This window comes from Clytia hemisphaerica, unplaced genomic scaffold (genome assembly GCF_902728285.1).
Source record: "Clytia hemisphaerica strain Z4C2 unplaced genomic scaffold, Clytia hemisphaerica genome assembly, whole genome shotgun sequence".
Taxonomy (NCBI): Eukaryota; Metazoa; Cnidaria; class Hydrozoa; order Leptothecata; family Clytiidae; genus Clytia; species Clytia hemisphaerica.
The window spans coordinates 110,003-130,766 of record NW_027103596.1 but is presented as its reverse complement, the minus strand read 5'-3'; the positions used below and the strand labels follow the sequence as shown (position 1 = coordinate 130,766).

At 35.6% G+C, this 20,764-nt stretch overlaps 1 pseudogene across 1 annotated transcript in view; it reads left to right on the top strand.

The window, feature by feature from the left end:
- LOC136801835 (multifunctional protein CAD-like) overlaps positions 1 to 20,764 on the top strand; it is a 52,596-nt pseudogene that overhangs the window by 24,495 nt on the left and 7,337 nt on the right. Inside the window, exons 31-38 of the transcript XR_010845919.1 lie at positions 1,303 to 1,457; positions 2,602 to 2,821; positions 2,958 to 3,070; positions 3,440 to 3,514; positions 3,935 to 4,076; positions 13,774 to 13,844; positions 15,197 to 15,322; positions 16,129 to 16,284. The product of XR_010845919.1 is annotated as a multifunctional protein CAD-like (transcript). The remainder of the gene's footprint in view (positions 1 to 1,302; positions 1,458 to 2,601; positions 2,822 to 2,957; positions 3,071 to 3,439; positions 3,515 to 3,934; positions 4,077 to 13,773; positions 13,845 to 15,196; positions 15,323 to 16,128; positions 16,285 to 20,764) is intronic.

Below are 20,764 nucleotides of genomic sequence, written 5' to 3'. Positions count from 1 at the left end.
TGCGATGAAGAATTTGTCGCCCGTTATCAACTACTACTCCACAACTAAAAGGGCTTTAAGAAATTTAAATGGATAGGATTCGCCAGCACTCTTTAAAAATGCATTTACACTTTGTTTCTTTCAATACTTTTACTTACCATCCCGTAATGTTTTTCAAATGAGTAATTATCACAAGATTTGCACAACATGATTCGACCAACACATTATTGACAATCTTATTTCCGTTTTTCAGCTCGTATCACCAGCACAATGAGCATTCAGCCATTTCACCCTTAGTGCTTGAAACCCAATCACTGTCATAATTATTGCCATGATTATGATGACCCCCATTTCCTCTGTCAATGTGATATTGACTGAAATTATTATTTGTTCATCCTTTAGGACTCGCTTAGTATTCGTTTATTATATTTGCATCTGCATTTGAATTTTGAATTGAAGAATTTTAAAGTTATTTTTATAGTAAGGAAAAACACTAGAGGTACCAAAGCTCTTTATTTTATGCTGTTAAACTAGATATCTTCACAAATGAGGGTTTTTTTTCTCGAAAAGGCTAATTCTTGAAGCTAAAAAAATGAAAAAGTATTTTTTCACTGTCGGAAACCATAATACAATATATTTGCCGGCAGTCGTCAGCTGATTTTCGACGTCAGAAAAAATTAAAAGACATAAGTTAAATTGTGGCTTTTTCGAGACAGTATAACAAATTGTGTCATTAGAAAATAGCAGGGAAAATATTTTTTTTGTAAATTCAATCGAATTCTATTACACAAAATTTCTCATTGACGGAAGCATTCTGTTACAAAAAAGAAACTAATCAGTGAGAAGGAAGATAATTATTTGCTCCCACCGTGATTTTGTAAATCATACCCCAAAGTACATGCTAGTTTATAAGAACCAGTAATTTAGTTGTTCTTATTTTTCGTGATTTTAAGGCATAATGTCCTTAAAATGTTCTCAATGTGATTTCATGCTTTAATTATTTTGTAATGTTCTTAACGTGTTTACTTCACTTATCAACTTAAAAGGGATTGGGATTGGGGATTCTTCTTCATTGTTCTTAAAGAGCTTTTCTTCTAAAAAAATAGAGCGTATTCAAAAAATATCTCCACCTTTAACATCACAAAGTAAATCAACGAATTGTTTTAGTATCTGAAAAAATTGCATTAGCCACTTATCGGATGACTGGTTGACTACCCAGTGTCATAAGTAATATCAAAATCAAAGCTCTGCTATAAGAAAATTCAAGCTATTCATTACGCTAAGATACCCCAATTTCACTCAATACCTTCCATTTTCCCATAGACACCTACGTTGAAGTGGACTTGAACGAAGAATGGACCATCCCCGATGCTATGGCGTACACAAAGTCCAAATGGACCCCTTTCGCTGGGATGAAAGTGTTCGGTAAAGTTTGCCGCGTGGTGGTCAGAGGTGAACTTGCTGTTATTGAGGACCAGGTATGGCTAAATTATTTACCAACCATTTTTTTGAATATTTTTTATGGTGAAAAAGCGCGAATGTGCTTTTTAAATATCAGTGTAACTCTTGTTTTTGCTCCTCCATTTGATTTTTGTGATAAAGGTTTTAGAGAGTTTTCAAAAATTTCCTACTGGACCATTTAAAGAAGAGGTCGTTTTCTAAAAAAACAATTATTTTTACCAGATAATTTTCTTCTTTGGACGAAATAGTCTAATTTGAAATCGATTAACTGAGGAAAATGTCTCCACAAATGGCTTTAATATCGGTTTTTCTTTTCTGCCTGTCTCACTTTCACCTCTTTACAACCAATATGCATTACTGCGTTTCTGCAACAAAAGAAATCGTGCTACTAATTGAAATTTCTTAACGAGATTCTGCGGTTTAACCTCTTCATTTAACGACCTCCATGCTTATAGTATTGGTATAAAGAATCCTCATTATCGTGCGGGTCATTAATTTATACGAATGATGTTGCTATAGTAACAACAATTATATGGAATGCTAAATTTAGGCTCTTTTGCACAACCCGTAATAATTTTTTTGCGATGGGTCATAAATTTGAGGATTTGTATCCCCAGCTGTATTAAATGTCATCCAAATTTTCACCATCAATTTGACCAGATAATTAATTTGCTGGGATAACTTTCTAACAGTGTGGTTACATTGTTTGTGTGATTTGTCATTTTTGTTGGTCATTTTTGAAAAATTCCTTGTGTTCAGTCATTTTTGGAATATTTTAATGTCTGTTTTTGAATGCTATGCTTTCTCTTCGTCACACACGCCCTTTATCATTATCACCCAAAACAAAATTGCACACTTTAATTTGTTTTAGAAATTTCTGATCCGAACCCTATCTGCAAAATTTTTCGGTGGGAATGCTCTGCCTTTAACGACAGGACAATTCTTTTTTTCCAAAAGAAGTTTCTCAAATTTTGTCGAGATCTCAGCGCACTGTGGGTCAACTTTCGGAAAGGAAAGGATTTTTACTGTGACTTAAAATATCATTCAGAATGTCTTTCTTTGGAGGATTATTTCTAGTGAAAATTACAGATAATGAAAAAGAAGAGGATTTTGGGTCTACTCTTTGAATAAATCCCATCTCACTTTTTTACTTTTCTTTAGGTGCTAGCCAAGCCAGGTTTTGGTGAAGATGTACGCGCATGGGAGCCTCCAAATTGTCTACCACCTCTCTCCAAAGCTCAGAAACAGAAGCTCGATGCCATTAATAATGAACAACCAACACCAGCCAACTTACCTGACATCGAACAACCTTCATTGCTTAGCGGACCGCCCACGCCAATCCGCAAAATCTCTAACATTATGGAAAAGCTTCACACACAAGGTAGGAATCTTTAAGTACTTATGTTTTCGACTCGATCGTTTTCTCAGAAATGTTAGGAAAATCCAACTCCTGATGTACTGCGTTCAACCCAGATTCAGAAAAGTTCGAAGGCGTAAATTATGCTTATTTTTTATAGACGGTCTATCTGCAGAGCACCACCATGCACCTCACTTCTTACCACCATTCCTTCATTCTCAACTACTGGTCGGCAAACACGTCTTAAAAGTGGAGTCCATTAACAAAGACCAGGTTAGAAATGTTTTTTTAGAAACTGTATTTAGAAATACCTTAGATTTAGATTTGGGATCCTCGATTGCGGCCGTGGCTGTTTAAACTTAACACAAAAGGCATCTATTGTTTGGTTAAAGATCCGATGATTAGTCGATTGGTAAAAGGCAGTGGAACGCCTTGAGCTAAATTTCGGTTTCTAAATTCCTTTGTCACTGTAGCAATAGATAAAGTGTGAAATAGGTAATCGTCGTACATGAAATTCAAAACGATACCTTCATGGGTATGCCTTTTTGGTTTCGTTTTAAAGTTTTCATTGAGGTGAAAACGATTAGTTTTTGGGTTTAACTTGTGACGAATCTAATGTTTATCTTATGTCTTGTGTTTCAGTTAAATGCTTTATTTAACATCGCACAACAATTGAAAAAAGAGGAGAGGCGTGGTCGACAGATCGATACACTTAAAGTATGTCGACGCCCCTTTGTACATTTTACCCCTTTGTGTGCACACAGTGAAATCTACTCCACTTTGACTTTTCTTAGAGGGGTCTTGCTTCAAACTATCGTTGCCTTGCAAACAATGTACCCTAATGTACCTTTCAAATGTTTTTTTCCTATCCAATGTAGCTGACCTAGTTTCCTAAAGCTACAAAATTTGAAATAATTTCAAACCTGTAGATTGATAGTCAAAGCTTAAATCCCTAACAAAAAATGAGTTTTCTTAAAGCAATACCTTCATTTTGGCTTTTCACTTAACATAGAACCTTAGAAGAGCCATTCTGTTTATTACTCAAATCTAGAAGCTGGCCGTTTCATCAAGATGTTTCTAAGACGATATGTCTCTGAAGATGGTTCGAATTTTAAATATTCTTCTTAATTTTGATAGGGTAAAGTTTTGGCGCTGATGTTTTTCGAACCCAGTACTCGCACTGCATGCTCGTTCCAGTCTGCAATGCAGCGTCTCGGTGGAACTACCATCGCTATCAAACCTGGAAACTCATCACTCACCAAGGGAGAATCTGTTCAAGGTATACTAGCCTACTTTCTTTGTTTCATTTGCTTGATATCCCGCTGATTGCATAACATTCAATAACTCAGCTTCTAAAGGATGTGATTTAAGGTACCAAAGACTGCGGAAAATATCATTGTATATTTTAAAATCACGGGGCTTACAAAGTCTCTTGGTACTAAAGGTTCAAAAACCCAAAATAATACTTTCATAAAGTTTTGGCTCTACGAGGTTTAGTTAAAGTAGTTTATCCTTATAAAAGCTGTTTCATGAAAGTGTCGAAGATTTTTTTTCTCCCTCTGTCTTATCACTCGTGTCCTTTGGAATTTCTTTTCGTTCCTCTTGTTGTAAAGTAAGAGCGTAGACGACCAACTGTCTCCTCTATGTTCTATATATAGAAGTATGACATCATCGATCTACCATTATCCCTCCGTAAGCAACTGACAGACCAGCACGAGAACTATGAAGGTTTTTCCTTTTCTACTTATGAAGATAAAAGTCACGATACTTTTTGTGGGTTTTTTATGGTTGGTTCAGAAAACACTGATTGGTCAAACTTAGACGTCCGGTCTTTTGAAAGCTCTCTCTCTTTTTGATGGTGTTATTCTCTCATCTCTAGAAAACTTGGACCATCCTTCCTGTTTAAGGGATAACTTCTTTACTTTTACTTATTTGTTTCATGGCAAAATTTGGTAAAAATCTTCATTAGCCCATATGAGACTAACCTTTCTCGTGTAAAATATCTACTTTTTTTGGCCTACTGATGAGTATGATGCGAGTCGTTTAAAAAATGTTCGGATGAATCAGAATCTACGTTATTTCTAAAGGGTTCTATTTCTTGAACGGTAATATCAAATTGCATGCAATAGTTTTGCACACGGCACAGAATTTTTTTAAATGCCTAGATACCCTCAAAAGTGGACATTCGACCCCATGAAATCTTTTTTCTACACTTAGATTATTTTCAATGGCGGCTTCGATTTACTGAATTTTGACAGATTTATGCAATTGATCAATACACGAGCTCAATATTTTTGGCATTCCAGCTGAGTGTCAGCAGTTGTGTTTCCTGATATAAGAACAAAACCGAACCATAGCTTATCCGATTACATGTATCCCATCAAAAGACTCTCGAATTACCTTTTATCATCTCTAACAGGGCATGGGTCGTTTTATGCAACTAAAAATAAAATCTCTCGATGATATAATTATTTTTCCTGTGTCAAGTTAACACTATGGAGTTTAAAGCCCAGAGAAATACCCTAGATAAAAGGAAAATTTATGCTTAATTTAACTTATCAAGAATATTTTAATTGTGAGAACAGACAAGGCACAGCCAAAATTCACTCGCTTTCATAAAAAATATCACGTCAATTTTTCTCATTTTATGCAATAACAAATATGCACAATATTTTTAATGGAAATAGAAAATTACTTTCATTAATTTCATATAAGTAGTGGTAATATCCAATTTGAAAGGGTTTAAGTCTTTAATTGGGTCAACAAACTTTTATATTGATGGTACTTTTACTAACCCCATATCTCTGTCTCGTTTTGATAACGATTGTATTCAATACAAAGCCTGAGACCAAAGCTGAGACTAAAGCATGTTTTCCACTGTTGTTAACAAACATGTGGCGCACACTTCAATCAGAACTTTCTCGGGCTTTCTTCTCTAGATTGACCTTAATTACTCTTGATCTCACAAATTTGTTTAGAAGAATATCAGGGTTGTCCGCCGAACGGCAGTTAGTTTTTCAGGTTTTTCAGTTTTTCAGAGTTTAACCAACGATATCTTGGTTAGGGTTGTTATTCAAAGTCTTTATGGACGAGCTATTGTTGCAGGGTCGCCGTTGTCTCTGTACCATCTATCTTACCACGCGTATGACGCTTGTTTCTGACAATTTAGTAGAACTCGATGTTTTCTTATCTTTGAAGTAAACCATCGAGCTGTTTAGAGGACTTTTTCACAAAACTACTCTATTACGATCTGTGCCCCATTTGAGGTGATAATCAGTTGAATTCTTGACTATGCAATCTTAATTTTAATCACTTTGGTTAACCCAAGTGTATTATATAGGCCTTTGGTTTTTGGAGAGCTATTTGCTCGTTATGGCCGCTTTTCCTCGTTAGCTAACCTAAACGAGTTTATAAGGTAATCAAATTGTAGTCGTACCGAAACCTTTCGAACAATGCAACTGAAATGTTTGTTTTGACTTCTGCCATCCTTTACGTTTATTGCATTGGAATTATCTCGTTGTGTCCACCTTGAGCCAATGAGTAATTTTCCTATTCAAGAATAAAAAATGTCATGTTTTTTCAGTAGTAAGAAGTCTGGATATTTATTGTGAAACGACAGAGACGTTTCAGATTTACATAATCAACAAAGCCACAAATGATTTTTCATTGTGAATTAATACTTTTTTCTTGTGACACACCGTAAAAAAAAGTATAGTATTTAAACTTAGATAGTTTTTATGGCTCTGAAAACCACAAATCTTTCATCATCCATTCTTTTTTCGAGGCACACTGTATCAAAAGGAAGTTCATTATGATTGACACACACTGTAGAGGAATTTGAAATTAGATAATTCACAATGTCTCTGAAAACCACAAATCTTTCATCATTGAAAATTGATACTTTTTTTGAGGCACACTGTATAAAAGGAAAGTTCATTATTATTGACACACACTGTAGAGGAATTTGAATTAATTGGATAATTCACAATGTCTCTGAAAACCACAAATCTGTCATCATTGAAAATTGATGCCTTTTTTTTGAGGCACGCTGTATAAAAGGAAAGTTCATTATGATTGACACACTGTAGAGGAATTACTTTTTGATACACGCTGTATTAAATGAGGAAGTAAAACAGATTAGTTTGAGGCACACTGTAGACGAGTTTGAAATCGGATCAATATTATGTCAATTTTTATTGTCAAAAACACGTCATTCATTCAAATAATACGTTCTCGTGATCTGAGAGATGCAATAAAAAAGAAGGAAGGATTGAGCCTTTATTTGAAACACTCTGTATAAAAATGCTGAGTTAGATATACTTGACAACAATGTTTATCAGATACTATAGCGGGAACCAAGACCACCGTTGAATTGGAGTTGTGTTGTTCCTTTTATAGGCATAACATATTAACCATTTGGAATCAGGACTCCATTTGTTTATATAAATAAACCTCATTTTTCTGAGGTGCTCTCCATCCTATCCTTATTTAAAAAAAAAGAAAAATGAGCCAGAACGTCAAACGTCCATAAACCATTGCAACGAAGTGCTTTTAGATTTGGAATTCTTTGGCTCTTTTGGTTCATCCGACGTGCAGCACTCTTAGAACTTACTCGACGTGGTGTTGTCGACGGACATGGCACTTCATATATGTGGAGATGACGTCACTGACAGCAAACACGAAGATATTAGTCAGCTGTCAGTTAGCTAACATTGCTGTCCTATTGTCATTTTCTTACCCGTCTAATAAAATGGTTTTCATGAGCATGAAATTTTCTCACACTTCAAAAATTATGAAATGAGTAAAAAGTCTGAAGTCTGTGACGCTTACTATAAAAACTTGTCAATTCTTTTCGATGTCTACACGTTGTTAATTTTAGCTCAAAGGCCGGATATCAATATCGTCTAAGCCTGATCTTTTGCTCACTCAAAAATAACAGTATATTTTAACGACATCTTATCGTAATAAACTAAGGAGCTTTTGACAATTCAAAGTAGCTGTTATTGATTCTAAATACTAAAATAACGTGATCCTTAACTTTTTAATAGCCGTAAAAATTTTCTAACATTGGAACCATGTTTCTGAAATTTGGCTTTTTGTCAATTTATGGTCTATCGTGACAGTAAAGTCACGTGTGGAAAAATACGAATCCTTGCACTCGAGCCCAAACTAAATTCTGTAAAGCCTTCGGTTGTCCTTAGAATGTTCATAAATGTTTTGACTTCGAAGCCTTATGTTCTAATAAAGTTTGTTCTTTTATTGTGTATGGAAGGCATACCATTGAAAGAAAAAGAGAAAAACTTGAGATCTGCCACTCGAATGGAGTGTTTATTATTTCTATAATGTTTTCTGTCTGCAACATAACATCTCTTCCATCTCCTTAGGTAGGCCTCTTATCGAATGTCAACAACATCAGTCATCATACTCCTGCTAAGGGGATTTTTGTTACCTATCTTGTGGGGGGGGCGTACGGTATTTCGGAATTCCGGAAATCGATCTTCGGAAATCGGGCAAAATTCCTTCGGTATTTCGGAATGCTGAAACTGTTTCGGTATCGGAAGTCCGTGAACTTTTACGGAATCTCGGAAATTTCAGCAAAATTATTCGGTATCTCGGAAATCGCAAACCCCCATACGCCCCTCCTTTCTGATCCATGGTTTTGAGCAAAATTTTTGTTCTTTTGGCAAGGAAACCATATCCAGCAATATCCAACGGACTATCAACCTTTTATAGTTGATTAAGAGCCAGTGTTACTTTCAAGGGCACGATCAATCTCTGCTTCGCATTAGGATCTAAAAGATCCAATGATTCTTCGATAAAAATACATCTCTAAGAATTAAATTCTAATGCATTGACATTATTTTGAACACAGGACACGGGTTGACGGTGAAATTAAGAACATTTTAGACTCAAAAAGTTGAAAACATCCACAAGGCTTCAAAATAATTCGGATGTTCTTATAAAAAAAGTGTATTTTGTTGAAAATTTGAAAGGTGTGCAATGTTCGTTTCTTAAAGCGAGGCTACGAATTTTCTTTGCATGATAGGGCCCCCGGCTTGAGAGCTGAAGGGAGGGGGCCAAATATTGGAATAGATTGACGTTGCCCACCATGGTTGGGTAACGGAGAAAAACTTTGAATTTTGAGGGTGAAAGAGGTATTTTAGGACCCATTTCGAGTCAATTTGAAACGAATTCATTGAAGTTTTCAAAATAATCTTTCTCGGCAAAAAAAGTGAGGGGACACGACTCAATGGGTATATAAAACGTGGCACTCAATTGTGTATGAAAACAAACAGTGTTTGCAATTGCAATTCATTGAGCAATAAGATATGTCGAATCAAAACACTTGTTATGTCAGACTCTTGTCAATTTTTATGGTATACTAACCCCCTTACGATGGTTGGGTTTTCCTCTGACCTCGTCAAAATAAAATTAATCAGACCATGAAATTAATTCAGCTTTCAGCAACTCAATTATTAAGTAATGATACTGTTTTTTTCCCAAAATAATGTTTTAAAAGCATTTCTTTTACAAAATACACATACCACAATTAACTTGTGGGTTAAAGAACAATCAGTTTTTAATCACATCTTTTCTTTTCTTTTTTTCTTAATGCTTACATATTAAAAATTCCAATGGTTCGCTTCATGCTTCAAAATGAACTTGATTGCTATTTTTTCGTTTCTTGTTCATATATACTTTTTTCACTGCATTGAAAAATATCTGAAAAAAGCCCGACAACTTCCTTATACTCTTGAGCCTATCAAGAGCGTAATCCTGCAATAACTTGATCTAAAATACAGCCCTTTCTCAGTACACTGTAACCCAATAAGAATTCTTTTGCAAGGTGACGAAGTTTTAGCTGATTTTTTAGTATCTCCCAACTATGCTATGGTATTTATTTTCTTTCTAAAAGATTAATTTTAAAGGAGCTATTAAGAACCGCGTACAGCACCTGACCCCGAGAATGTAGTAAACCCCGAGAATGTAGGTTTCTCATTTTTTAGTATTGTAGCCCTAACGATAGTTCAACTTCATAAAAATTTGTTTCAGAGCATACTGTTACATCTTACTGATTATTTCTGGACAGAAAATTTTAACTTGAATTAATTTTTTCCAACGAAAATCTGAATGGAAGTTGATTGGATATTACCCGAACTGAGACATTTTTTAAATAAATCCTCTCTAAATCGAAATCTATTGGAATTAAGTTATGATGATTGGGTATTTTCTTAGTCCTAATGCACTAAGGAAATGGGGAAAATAGTTCATTTCAATATTTACTGTTCTAAGTTAGATATTTTGACGAAAATGTTTGACCTAACTTTTGGGGTTAGTTGACCTACAATTTGGGGGCCTTTATAACCCGACATAAAAAGTCTGTCAAATTATATAAAACTTGTTTGTTGTACTTTAATAACATGAAAGTAATACCTGAGAGATGATTAATATTGAAATGTTGAGCTTTTACGACGTGTCCCAGACCCGTTGGGGCCCCAGCCCAATCAGAAAATTTGCCTAAGTTTGGAGCAATAGAATTTCTATTCCAATTTGGACTTAAGTATAAATTTTTGGACCCGAAGTGGGAAAAAAGTTCCACCGGGGCTGTGAGGCAGGGGTGTTGTTACATTATTCACATATTTCAACACAAAATTTTCAACCTACAAAATAAAAAGAACTTTCTTGTCTCCTCTTTTCGTCCTTCCTTTTACTTTTCCTCATTTGTAGTAAAATGAAATTAATATATTTGTTAATTTTTTGTCAGCGTATATTTCTAAAGTATGAATTTCACTTAGAGAACAATAATTTCCGATGAATACCGAAATTCCATTCCCAACAACCGAATCTTTTCACCTACATTCTGGGGGTTAAAAAGTGAAAAAATCCAATTTTCAGAATAACAAAATGCTCTTTAGAATATTATTTTTGCATAAAACATTTCTAAAATTTGCTGTTAGAATTAATACAATTGAAAAAATATCAACATTATACTATTACTAGATTTAAAGCCATAAAACCAAACCTACATTCTGGGGGCTATAACGAAAATGGGAGTCAACTTCAAGGACCAAAAAAATTGGTCTATCTATCAAAAGTAATGAAACTAACCCCTGGGAAAGTATTTTGGGAGTTCAAAATTTCGTTAAAAATATTTAATATCTTTTAAAATGCAAATCTACATCTTTCAGGTCTGATTCAAATTTCACCTACATTCTCGGGGTCAGGTGCTGTACGATTTTTATTTTCATATTTTCGGAAAGCTTTTTTATAGTTATCAAATCACATCACCATTCCAAAGAACCATATCCACAAATTATGAAGATGGGTTTTTTTATAATAACATCCGAAATTTTTGAAGCCTTTGGATGTCCTTAACTTTTCGAGTTTTAAGCCTAAAATGTTCTTAAAATGTTCTTATTTTTACCATTGTTTTAGTATTTTTTCCCAAGAAATTGGGCATTTTAGAGCCCATGAAGCCTTGAAAGGTTCTTTGATATTTAGGCCATCGAAGCCTTATGTTCTTAAAAAGTTTGTTCTTACAAAAAAAACTTGTATTTGAAAAACACTACTTATCTCAATTATGACTACACCCTTCAAAAGTTTTGCATTAGCATCTCAGTGAGGTGCTTACAGTGGCGAGACGTGAGTCTATTTTTGGTATGCATTTAATCTTTGATAGCGACTTGAGAAAAAACGTTCAAGTTGTTACTTCTAATTGCACTTGAAATGAAGCAAAACCACTATGTTGGCAGCAGAACATTTTTCTAAATCTCATTCTCATTCTCCATGAATGCCGGTCCCTTTATAAGAAAAACTCCACCATTTCTTTTGCGCTACTAGCACTGTTTCTTACTTTACTTTTAGTTTATAGTCTTAAGAAAACTGGCATAGGCCAGGGAAAAGAAATAATTATATTTCTAAAAAAGATATATTTTCCTTGTCCTCTAAGAGTTACCTAAATTTGAAAATGACTTTTGGTATCTCTGTTCATATCTTCTGATTATCTAGCCCAGCTCGAAAACTTTAAGCTTAACTTGATTGTTCATTCCTTTATCAATTCATTCACTCATTCATTCATTCATTCATTCGCCTCCCATTCTTGCTTAATCATCATGAAACATGCGTAGTAAGGAAAGTAAATGTTGTTACAGTTTCTTGTTTCAGACAGCTGATTTAATTTGATTTTGAACCACTTAAATGTCAACAGTTTGCGAACGGTAGTAAAATTCCTTTGTTTACTTCTTGGAAAACAAATTCTTTGAAAACGATACCACTCTGAGTATTCCAAGCTAAAAGTCAAATAAATGATGCCAACTAAAGTCAATAAAAACAGTTTTTTTAGTTCTTATAGAAAAATATTAACCGTCAATCTTATTGTTACCAAAGTGATTCGACCACCAAATGGGGTCATTTAACATTTTCAAACAAGTCATTTTCTTTTAAAAAGAGATCGTTAATGGCCATTGACAGTGTTATTCAAACCGATACCCCCTTAAAATGTTTCAAACGGAATTTATCGTATATACAGATTCTGTTTTTAGTTGAGAATTCTATAAGAACAGCAGACTGAAATTGATTTAAATTTAAAAACAAATTATGGAAATGCTGATTTCGAGCACAATTTGGATGAAGAAAATTAAAACTCTACTGCGAATAGCGGACCAGGCTTGACCAGAAATGTATAGTTCTTAAAAGCAGTTCAAGATATTGAATGGCCATTTTGAGTCTAATTGTTGTCCTATATTCTTGAGTTAAACCAAACCACAGACCCCTCCTTCTTTCCCATTAAACAAGCCGAAATGGGGTTGCTGTAATATTTTGGATGTCAAAAATTCTCAATTTTTTGTGGTGTCATCGTACTTGTAATTTACGTAAGAAAAGTCAATCATGTACCAGTTTATCACTTCCTTACCTTTGTATGCCATTACCTTGATTTCGACCCTTAAATGCTTTTCTTCCAAATCAGTCAATCTGAAAAAGCTATGCGGTAATCCCTTTCTACACTTTTTTATATTGTTCCTCTAAAAAGGTCGAAATGTTTTTGCTTTTGTTAATTCAACTCCTTCAAAATCTTTAAAAACAATATGGAAATTTTCACTGAATAAGGACTTTCTTTTACCACCTATGACTTCTGAAATTTATGTTAGGTAGAGACATGTGTCTTTGCCAAACACGCCGGGTGTTACCTTAAAGCAATTCGACGCCTTAGTAAGTACTAGTAACTGAAAGGAGAGGTATACAGAGTTACTTTAAGATGGAAACAAAGGGGATAGACGCACTGCATTGCACAAATTCAAAAAAATGTCAGCAGTAAATCAGCCAAAGTTATGTATGAAAATAAATATTGTGGTTTCGAGTTTGCTTTGTTTAGATTATTCCTATGTTTTGGGTATTAGATTTCATTGAAATCAGATCACTTTTTTACCCTCAAAATGATGGCTCATCATAAAGGATCTATTGGCATCAAGTATCAAAACTTTTCTTTCAATCTGTACTCTTATTTCACAATGTAAAACATTCCTAAAAGAGAGATGGACTTTAGTCGAAATAAAACTGAAAATTCAAACTATTAGTGTAAGAATATCCCCCAAAATTGGTTCCATTTTTTCACCTATCAATCGATACGAATAAATCCTGACAGAGCTAGCAAAATGAAAACCTTTTCTCTTGCAATTCTGAATATCCCTTGCCCCTAACTTTTCAATCAAACCAATGATTACAAATAAGTAATGATTGTTCTTCAAATTAATCATCCTTTAGGTCATTAGTAGACAAGACTATGCCTTTTCTTTTGAGTACTTTGTACCTGGCATTGTATGTTCTAGTTCTTCCACCATTTTTTCATCCAATAAGGTGCGTAAGTACAGCATACTTCGTTCCCTAATAGTACGGCATTTGTTCAAGAGATGTCTTTTTGTTATCTAATAAGAAGTGTTGGTACATTATAGACTGAAGTTGTTTTTTTCCTGTTTTAGATACGGTTGCCACTATGGCTTGTTACAGTGACGTCATCGTCATGAGACATCCTACCAAAGGCATGGTTCAGGTAAGGATATCTTTATCATGGTAACGAAAACGTTTACTTTTTAGCTGACAAGTTTTTCGATCCTAAAATTTGAATAAAGTACTGTTGAATACAGTCTCCTGGCAAAGCTCCAATACAAAGATTTGAACTTGCTAGAGGCTTCAACAGTTTTTAATCCAAACAAAATCAATAGCGTGCCATTCTTCACGTTATTTCAACATCCTTGATAATTTCGCGATCACGAGAACCTTATTTGAAACGGTTTTCTGATGTTCTCAGATTGGGCAGATTCTTCAACTTCATATTTCTATAATTCTCATCTGTATCAGATAAAACATAGGAGTTGTTGTAGTAACAGTCGTATGATTTAGAGTACGTGCGTGAGTTTTGAAAATTCCATTCAAAATGTACTTGAGACTACTCGAGATGACTTTAATCGAGTGCCTTTTTGCGTAGGTTTTTTGAACCTTTCTTTATTGTGATTTGGAAAAGAGAAAAAGTTAACTGCATTTTTGTACCTCTGTAACGAACGTTCGGGCGTCATCACTTGGGAAGCGGTCCTTCTTTGAACGAAAAACCTCCAAACCTTAATACTTCCGAGATACTCTGGAAGCCAACTCTCTGAAAAAGAACACTTTTTAAACGATTTCTTTATGCCGCCATTTAAACCAAAAATGGTCTAGCGTGACAAGTACTCTTTTCCTGAAAATTCTTTTCCACGTTGGACCTGATTGTTTTTAAAGTGAGTTTTCCCTGATTCAAAACGTCAAAATGCTTCTTTGTACCTAATTAAATGTTTACGGGTGACCTTATTGCTTGTGAATGAAAATTATGATTATGAAAACATAGTGTCCTTCCCTCCTTTTTTTGAAAATCAAGGGGGCAAAGATTAGATGCAAATGGGAAAATCTCTAGTTGAGGGAAAAGATTTTCAGGCTTCAAAGCAGTAAAATATAGCATGTTTTATGCATTTTTTAGCAAAACAATGTAAAAACATGCTTTTTTCAGAGAAATGTCTCAATTTTAATTTTTAAAATGTCAATTTTTAGGCAAAAACGCATGAAATTGGGGACTTTGCTGGACTTTGAGGCTTCGAAAATCTAGGAGGGGTGTAAAATGGGGAGTAACCAGAATTTTTCAAATCTCAAAGGGGGGGGCAACAAACCCACTAGGACACTATAGAAAAGAATTAGCGTTCCACCAGTGGCAAAGTAAGAAAATATTAACCATTTGATACATCTTTTAAGTTACTTTTAGTTAGAAAAACATCGATTACACGGTGTGCGTAACGTTAATAAACTGTACTTCGCCGTCTTTTTCCTACGAGAGAAGAATTGGAAATGCACTCAGATTTTTTCTGTTATCACCTACAGCAAGCAGCGGAGAAGTCGCGACGCCCGATCATCAATGCGGGAGACGGGGTTGGAGAACACCCCACACAAGCTTTGTTAGATGTTTTCACTATCAGAGAAGAAATTGGTACCGTCAACGGAATTACCGTAAGTTTTTTCGCCGGAACACGTTTTTTTCGCTACATTACTGATCGCTGTACCAAAGTTTACCTATAGCGTAGCGTAAATGAATTATGAAACTTCCTTAGATAACGGGTCTGTTAACAGGAAGAATATCTTGCGACATTAAATGTCAAGAAGCCTATGCAATAGGTTGGCTCTGGTTAACTCTTCGACTCTTCTAAGTCGCAGTCGCTGAAATTGTTGGAATATCTCTTATCATTTTCCAAGTTCTAAGTTTAAAAAGTTAAGTGGTTCGTAACTAAATTGATGTCGTTACGCTTTCCTGCAATGAAAGCATTTCAGCCGGGTCTAAGCTTTATCAAAAAAATATTTTTTTGAATGAATAAAAAAATGTTTTCTAGAGACACACGGCGTAACACACGGATAAAAATAAGACCCAGAAAGTTAGCATGTCATTTATCAATCAAGAAAGCAAATTGTTCGTAATCGCTTCTCTCCTCCCCTAAACCACCCTACCTTTAAATCCCCAATGGATTATCAGAAGTGAAGCATGAGATCTTTTGGATTATCACCCGAGAATATTTATATAACTTGGGTCAACGATTTTCTTTTCACAGCGCATTGATATTTTACCTCGAAGATGGTCCCTTTCTTCATCATACCATACCTTACGGTTATACAGTCCACTGAAGCCGTTTTTGATTAGCTAAGTTAGTCAAGCTAATCAAAAGTTTGTACCTTTTTCTTTCTAATTAAAAAGCTACGCATAGTGTTCAAGCATTCAAGCATAGAATTTGTATCTTCCCTCTCTAAATGTTCTTCCACTTTAGGTGACAATGGTTGGTGATCTGAAGAATGGCCGTACCGTGCATTCATTGGCTCGATTATTGACACTGTACCGAGTGAACTTACAATATGTCTCACCTGACTCTCTTCCAATGCCTGAAAACGTTCAAAACTATGTTCACAAGTGTGGCATCCCACAGGTATGTGATTAACTCTCTAATGTTTTCTCGACGCCCATCTAATGTTCAAAACATGAACGTTGTCAAATTTTCTCTTTGGGGTTTGGGGGGTGGGGGGGTGGGGTTGGAATAAGCGGGGTGGATGGAAAAATTCTCAAAACTTAATGAGCGGGGGCGGTTGGAATAGAAATGTCCTGGATGGAATTTTTTGAAAAGGAGGCTAATACAGCAGAATAAGGGCAAGAGAGGAAACTTTCAAAAACATTTTCCCAAGAATCAATAAGCGGGGGGGGCTCGTCGTCGTTAGATCTTACAGGGTTCGATAAACTGAATTAGCTGGGCTCGAATGATGAAGGTTTTAAACTATCCTCGGCCCTTTTTCGTTTAGAGTTACAGAAAAATTCAACTATTTTTTCCTGATGGGGGGGGGGGGGGGAGGGGTGTTGCTGACACTAAGTGATGATGAAGTTAAGAGTTAAACGGTGTGTGTCTTTTCGCTATACCGAACCGATTCATCCCAGGATATGTGTGACGGTTATTTGAGTCGCAATTGAGCTTTTCAAGGTACGAAAGGACAATGATTTCCAACACTGAGATATTGGACTTTTTTTACTTCTGTATCAAAAAGTGACATTTTCATATTGTTTGATGGATGGGTATGTTGAGAGTTATTCAACGTACAGAAGAGCATTATTGGATTTGACTTTGAAACCCCATTGCACTGATCCACTTATCCACTCATAGCATTCAATCTGCACAATTTATTAACATAGAACTGTCACATAAATTTATACTTTTCTTTTTGTCGGGGGTCTGCATACCTTCTCAAGAGAGCGAGATGAATGAAAGATTGATTGTCTATCGTGGTATATTGAATTATAAATTTCTAATTTGTACTTAAATAGAGGTTTAGACGGTCATTTTGTTTTTGACCACTCACATTCTTTCGTTTCGGAATCCTTTCGCGTGTAGACCATCTCACAAGGCTTATCTAAATCTTTGATGGATGGAGGAGCTCTTTCTTGCCAACATCTCACTAGAAAATGAAATATAGATTACTCTCTAAACAGTGTATAAGGATATTTGTATTCGTTTACCCGTTTGAAGCTAATAACCACTTTTTGAGGTAATCTGCTTAAAGGTTTTCTCTCGTTCTTTTTCCTTTCAATGAAAATATTCTAGTAAAATCATAGTATCGCTATAGAGGGTGGACCTACTTATGTGCAATTTAAAAAGACTCATATAAGAAACAATGATTAGTTTAGCGACAGTATTTGCTACAATAATGCGATACTTTACAAACCGTTTTTTAATTTGTTTAACAGTTTCAAAATCGGAATCTCAGCAGTAAGTCTCATATCAAAGTCCTTTTTTCTACTAGTTGAAAAACTTCACTTTTTATTTAAATTAAAGCTTCTATCCTGCCATTGACTATTGGACTAGTAAAAATAGATCTCAGGGTGAATCAGATTAAATCTTGCTGTAAATTTGTCTCCTTGAACCCCTCTTTCATTTCAATTTTAAAACCGCCACAGGTGAGGTAAATTTCAGACGCGCCTCTCCTCTTTTGCTCTTTTTCAGGCGCCCACCATGAGTCTTTGCCAAACTTTATAATCTCATTTTGAAGTTTTATTAGACACTTTGAAAATTTCATTTCTGCGTTTATAATTCTTTCACTAACTGGGATGGTCACCAATTTTTCTCCTTCATTCTTAGTCTCAATTCCCAGTGTATCTTTATTGGGCCACCATTACCAAAAAGCTTCAGCGGAATTTCCCGGAACTGAACCTCTTCACTTATTTTATAAGAACCGGTAAATCTTGGCTCAGCCTTGACTGCTCTTAATTTGATATTACCAGGAATTTTGTGATGTTCTTGATATGCTTCGTTTATATACTTTGCGAATTAAAACACCCTTCAAAACAAACATTGAACATTAGCATCGACATTATGATAGTAGTTTTTTTGTTTGAGGCTGAAGTTATTCTGAATTTGTTCAGGTTGACTTAATTTCAGCATTTCAGCATCGTAAAATGTGTACAACTAATTTGACTTTTTCTTTCCTATATCAAGGAATGTTGATTGATATTCAATTGCATTAGATAACGAAAATAGAATTTTATCAGTGCATAATCAGCCAGCTGAGTATGTCTGCACTTCACATTATTGCTTGAATTAATCACGATGCCCTTAAATCGTGTCAAGTTCCAAAACGAATACCTTTTTTACTTTCCTACCCAAGATTGGTAAAAAAACCTACCTACTTAATAGGATAAAACAAAGAACTTACTCTGGTCAAACTCTATGTACTGTATCTTTATAAATTTTTTGGGGAAATGTTTAGAACACCCCTGCCTCAAAGCCCCGGTGGAACTTTTTTCCACAGTGGGGATAAAAATTGGAGATAGAAGTTCTCTTGTTCCATGGTTAAAAGATCCAGTGGCATGGTTTTGGATTTCAATATGTAAACATTGAATTTTGAGTGGGGCTGAAATTCTAGGGTATTTTCCCACCGGGGACGAAATTTTTGACACATTTACCAGTGGGGCTGGGGTCCTGGCGGGTCTGTGACACAGGGGTGTTTTTGAAGAGTCTAGAGATTTCAACATCTAACGTTGACTATGGATTTTATTTTATTTTATGGGTTTTATTTTCTCGACTATTCAGTCATGTCAGGAACGACATTTGATACGTTGTTAACTGTCATTTATCTTTTATAAGGCCCTCTAGGTGTTTTAAAAAGGGTACTTTTACGAAATTCACAGTCCTCCCGGAAGTAATGTTCCTTAACCAATTTTGTCTTCAAAACATGGTTGTCACGATTCACTCCTAAGGTTTTCCTATCCAAAAGGGATACATTTGTTACTAGGGTGGTCTTGATTCTTTTCTTCTGTCTCTAAGTCATTTGTGTAAATACAAATTTGGTGTCGTCACGAGATCATTCAATGACTCTGAATCAATGAAAGTTTGTTTTGATATAGTCTACTATTTCTTAAAGATCAAAATATAAAGTGTCAATTCACTACAAAACTGATTCATTTTTATAGACGAGTGAGGAACCCATGGGGGGTAAGTAAAAGGGGTTACGTAGATGCGTCGCTCGTCACTAGAGAAGAGGAGTCTGTTCCTCGTAGCATTCCTTAATGGGAAATTTTCAGGAAAAGTTAGAGCTTGTTGAGCAAAATTTCCGTCTCATCTAGGGTACATAGTTCTTCTCACAAAAGATTAAACAACTCCAATGGAAGGACCATTTCTGAACCTTACCAACATTACCCCTCGTCTTCGGTTAGCTGGTTAGAAATCATTCCCATGAAGTTGTTTCTTTAGTCCTAGTCCTCACATTATCCAACCCCCGAGTTCCCTAGCAAAATCAGATGGCACAGTGAAGAAAAATGTCTTGAAATTAGATCACCCATTCAAGTTACTTGATTCGGCAATCATCAAAAGTCTTGTGTCAATATTTTCATTTTTCGAGCCTTGTAATCACAAAGAATAACAAGACATTACTACTGTTGGTTGGCCTCCTCATATCGCCCATACATTGATTTCTAACAATCTTTGACAGATGTCTATTTATGCCTATTATCCGGGTGGAGACAAAACGCTGAACGGCGGAATGCCGGAATGCCGGAACCGGAATAGCTGTTCCGGCCGGAATAGCTATTCCGCGGAATATGATTTTTTTATTTTTTTTTTATTTTTTGTAATAGCTATTCCGCGGAATATGATTTTTTATTATAATAATAATCTTTCTCTTTTATCACCCCTGAGGGTATATCTATGTACATAATCATCCATAATCACCCATTACCACCCATAATCACCCATAATCACCTATAATCAGCAATCGGCTACCTCATTGGCTGTTTTTCGTATGGTATATAAAGGAATGCACTCGTGCACTCGCTTGTGAAGTCATTCTAATACACCTTTCCCGGGGTGTTGTTTGGGATTTTATGTTTGAGTGTTTCCCTTAGATATAACTAAGATAGAACTAGATTAATTATACCTCACGGAAAATTTGACCGGCTAAAAACGCCGTACGACCCGGCAATCGTCCGTACGGGGACGTCCTGCAGCGTACCTTGCGCGGCCCGTAGCCCAGCGACCGGTAACAGTGGAGTGATGAAATTTGGCATGCTCCCCCCTTCGATATGCTTGACGTCTCCAGAAAGTTTCAAGTCGTGAGACCTACCCAGTCCGGCGCTAGGGGAGGGGGTCATTCACGGTCCCGTACGGGTCCTTTACGGTCTCGTAGCGCCCTTCCGTCAACTTTTCAGGACTTCAGACCTATTTTTTCGGAATCTGCACCCAAAAAAACATGAAACATCAAAACCTGGATAAAAATTTTAAAGGTGACTTTGACCCGCTTCGATCCGCGGACCCCTAATGCGTGAAACCAACGCTTTAAACCACTGGACCAACTTCTAGCCGTGCTTTACAGAAATTTTTCAGCGATGTCATACCTTCGTTAGCTTGACTTGGCCCAGATGGAAAAAAA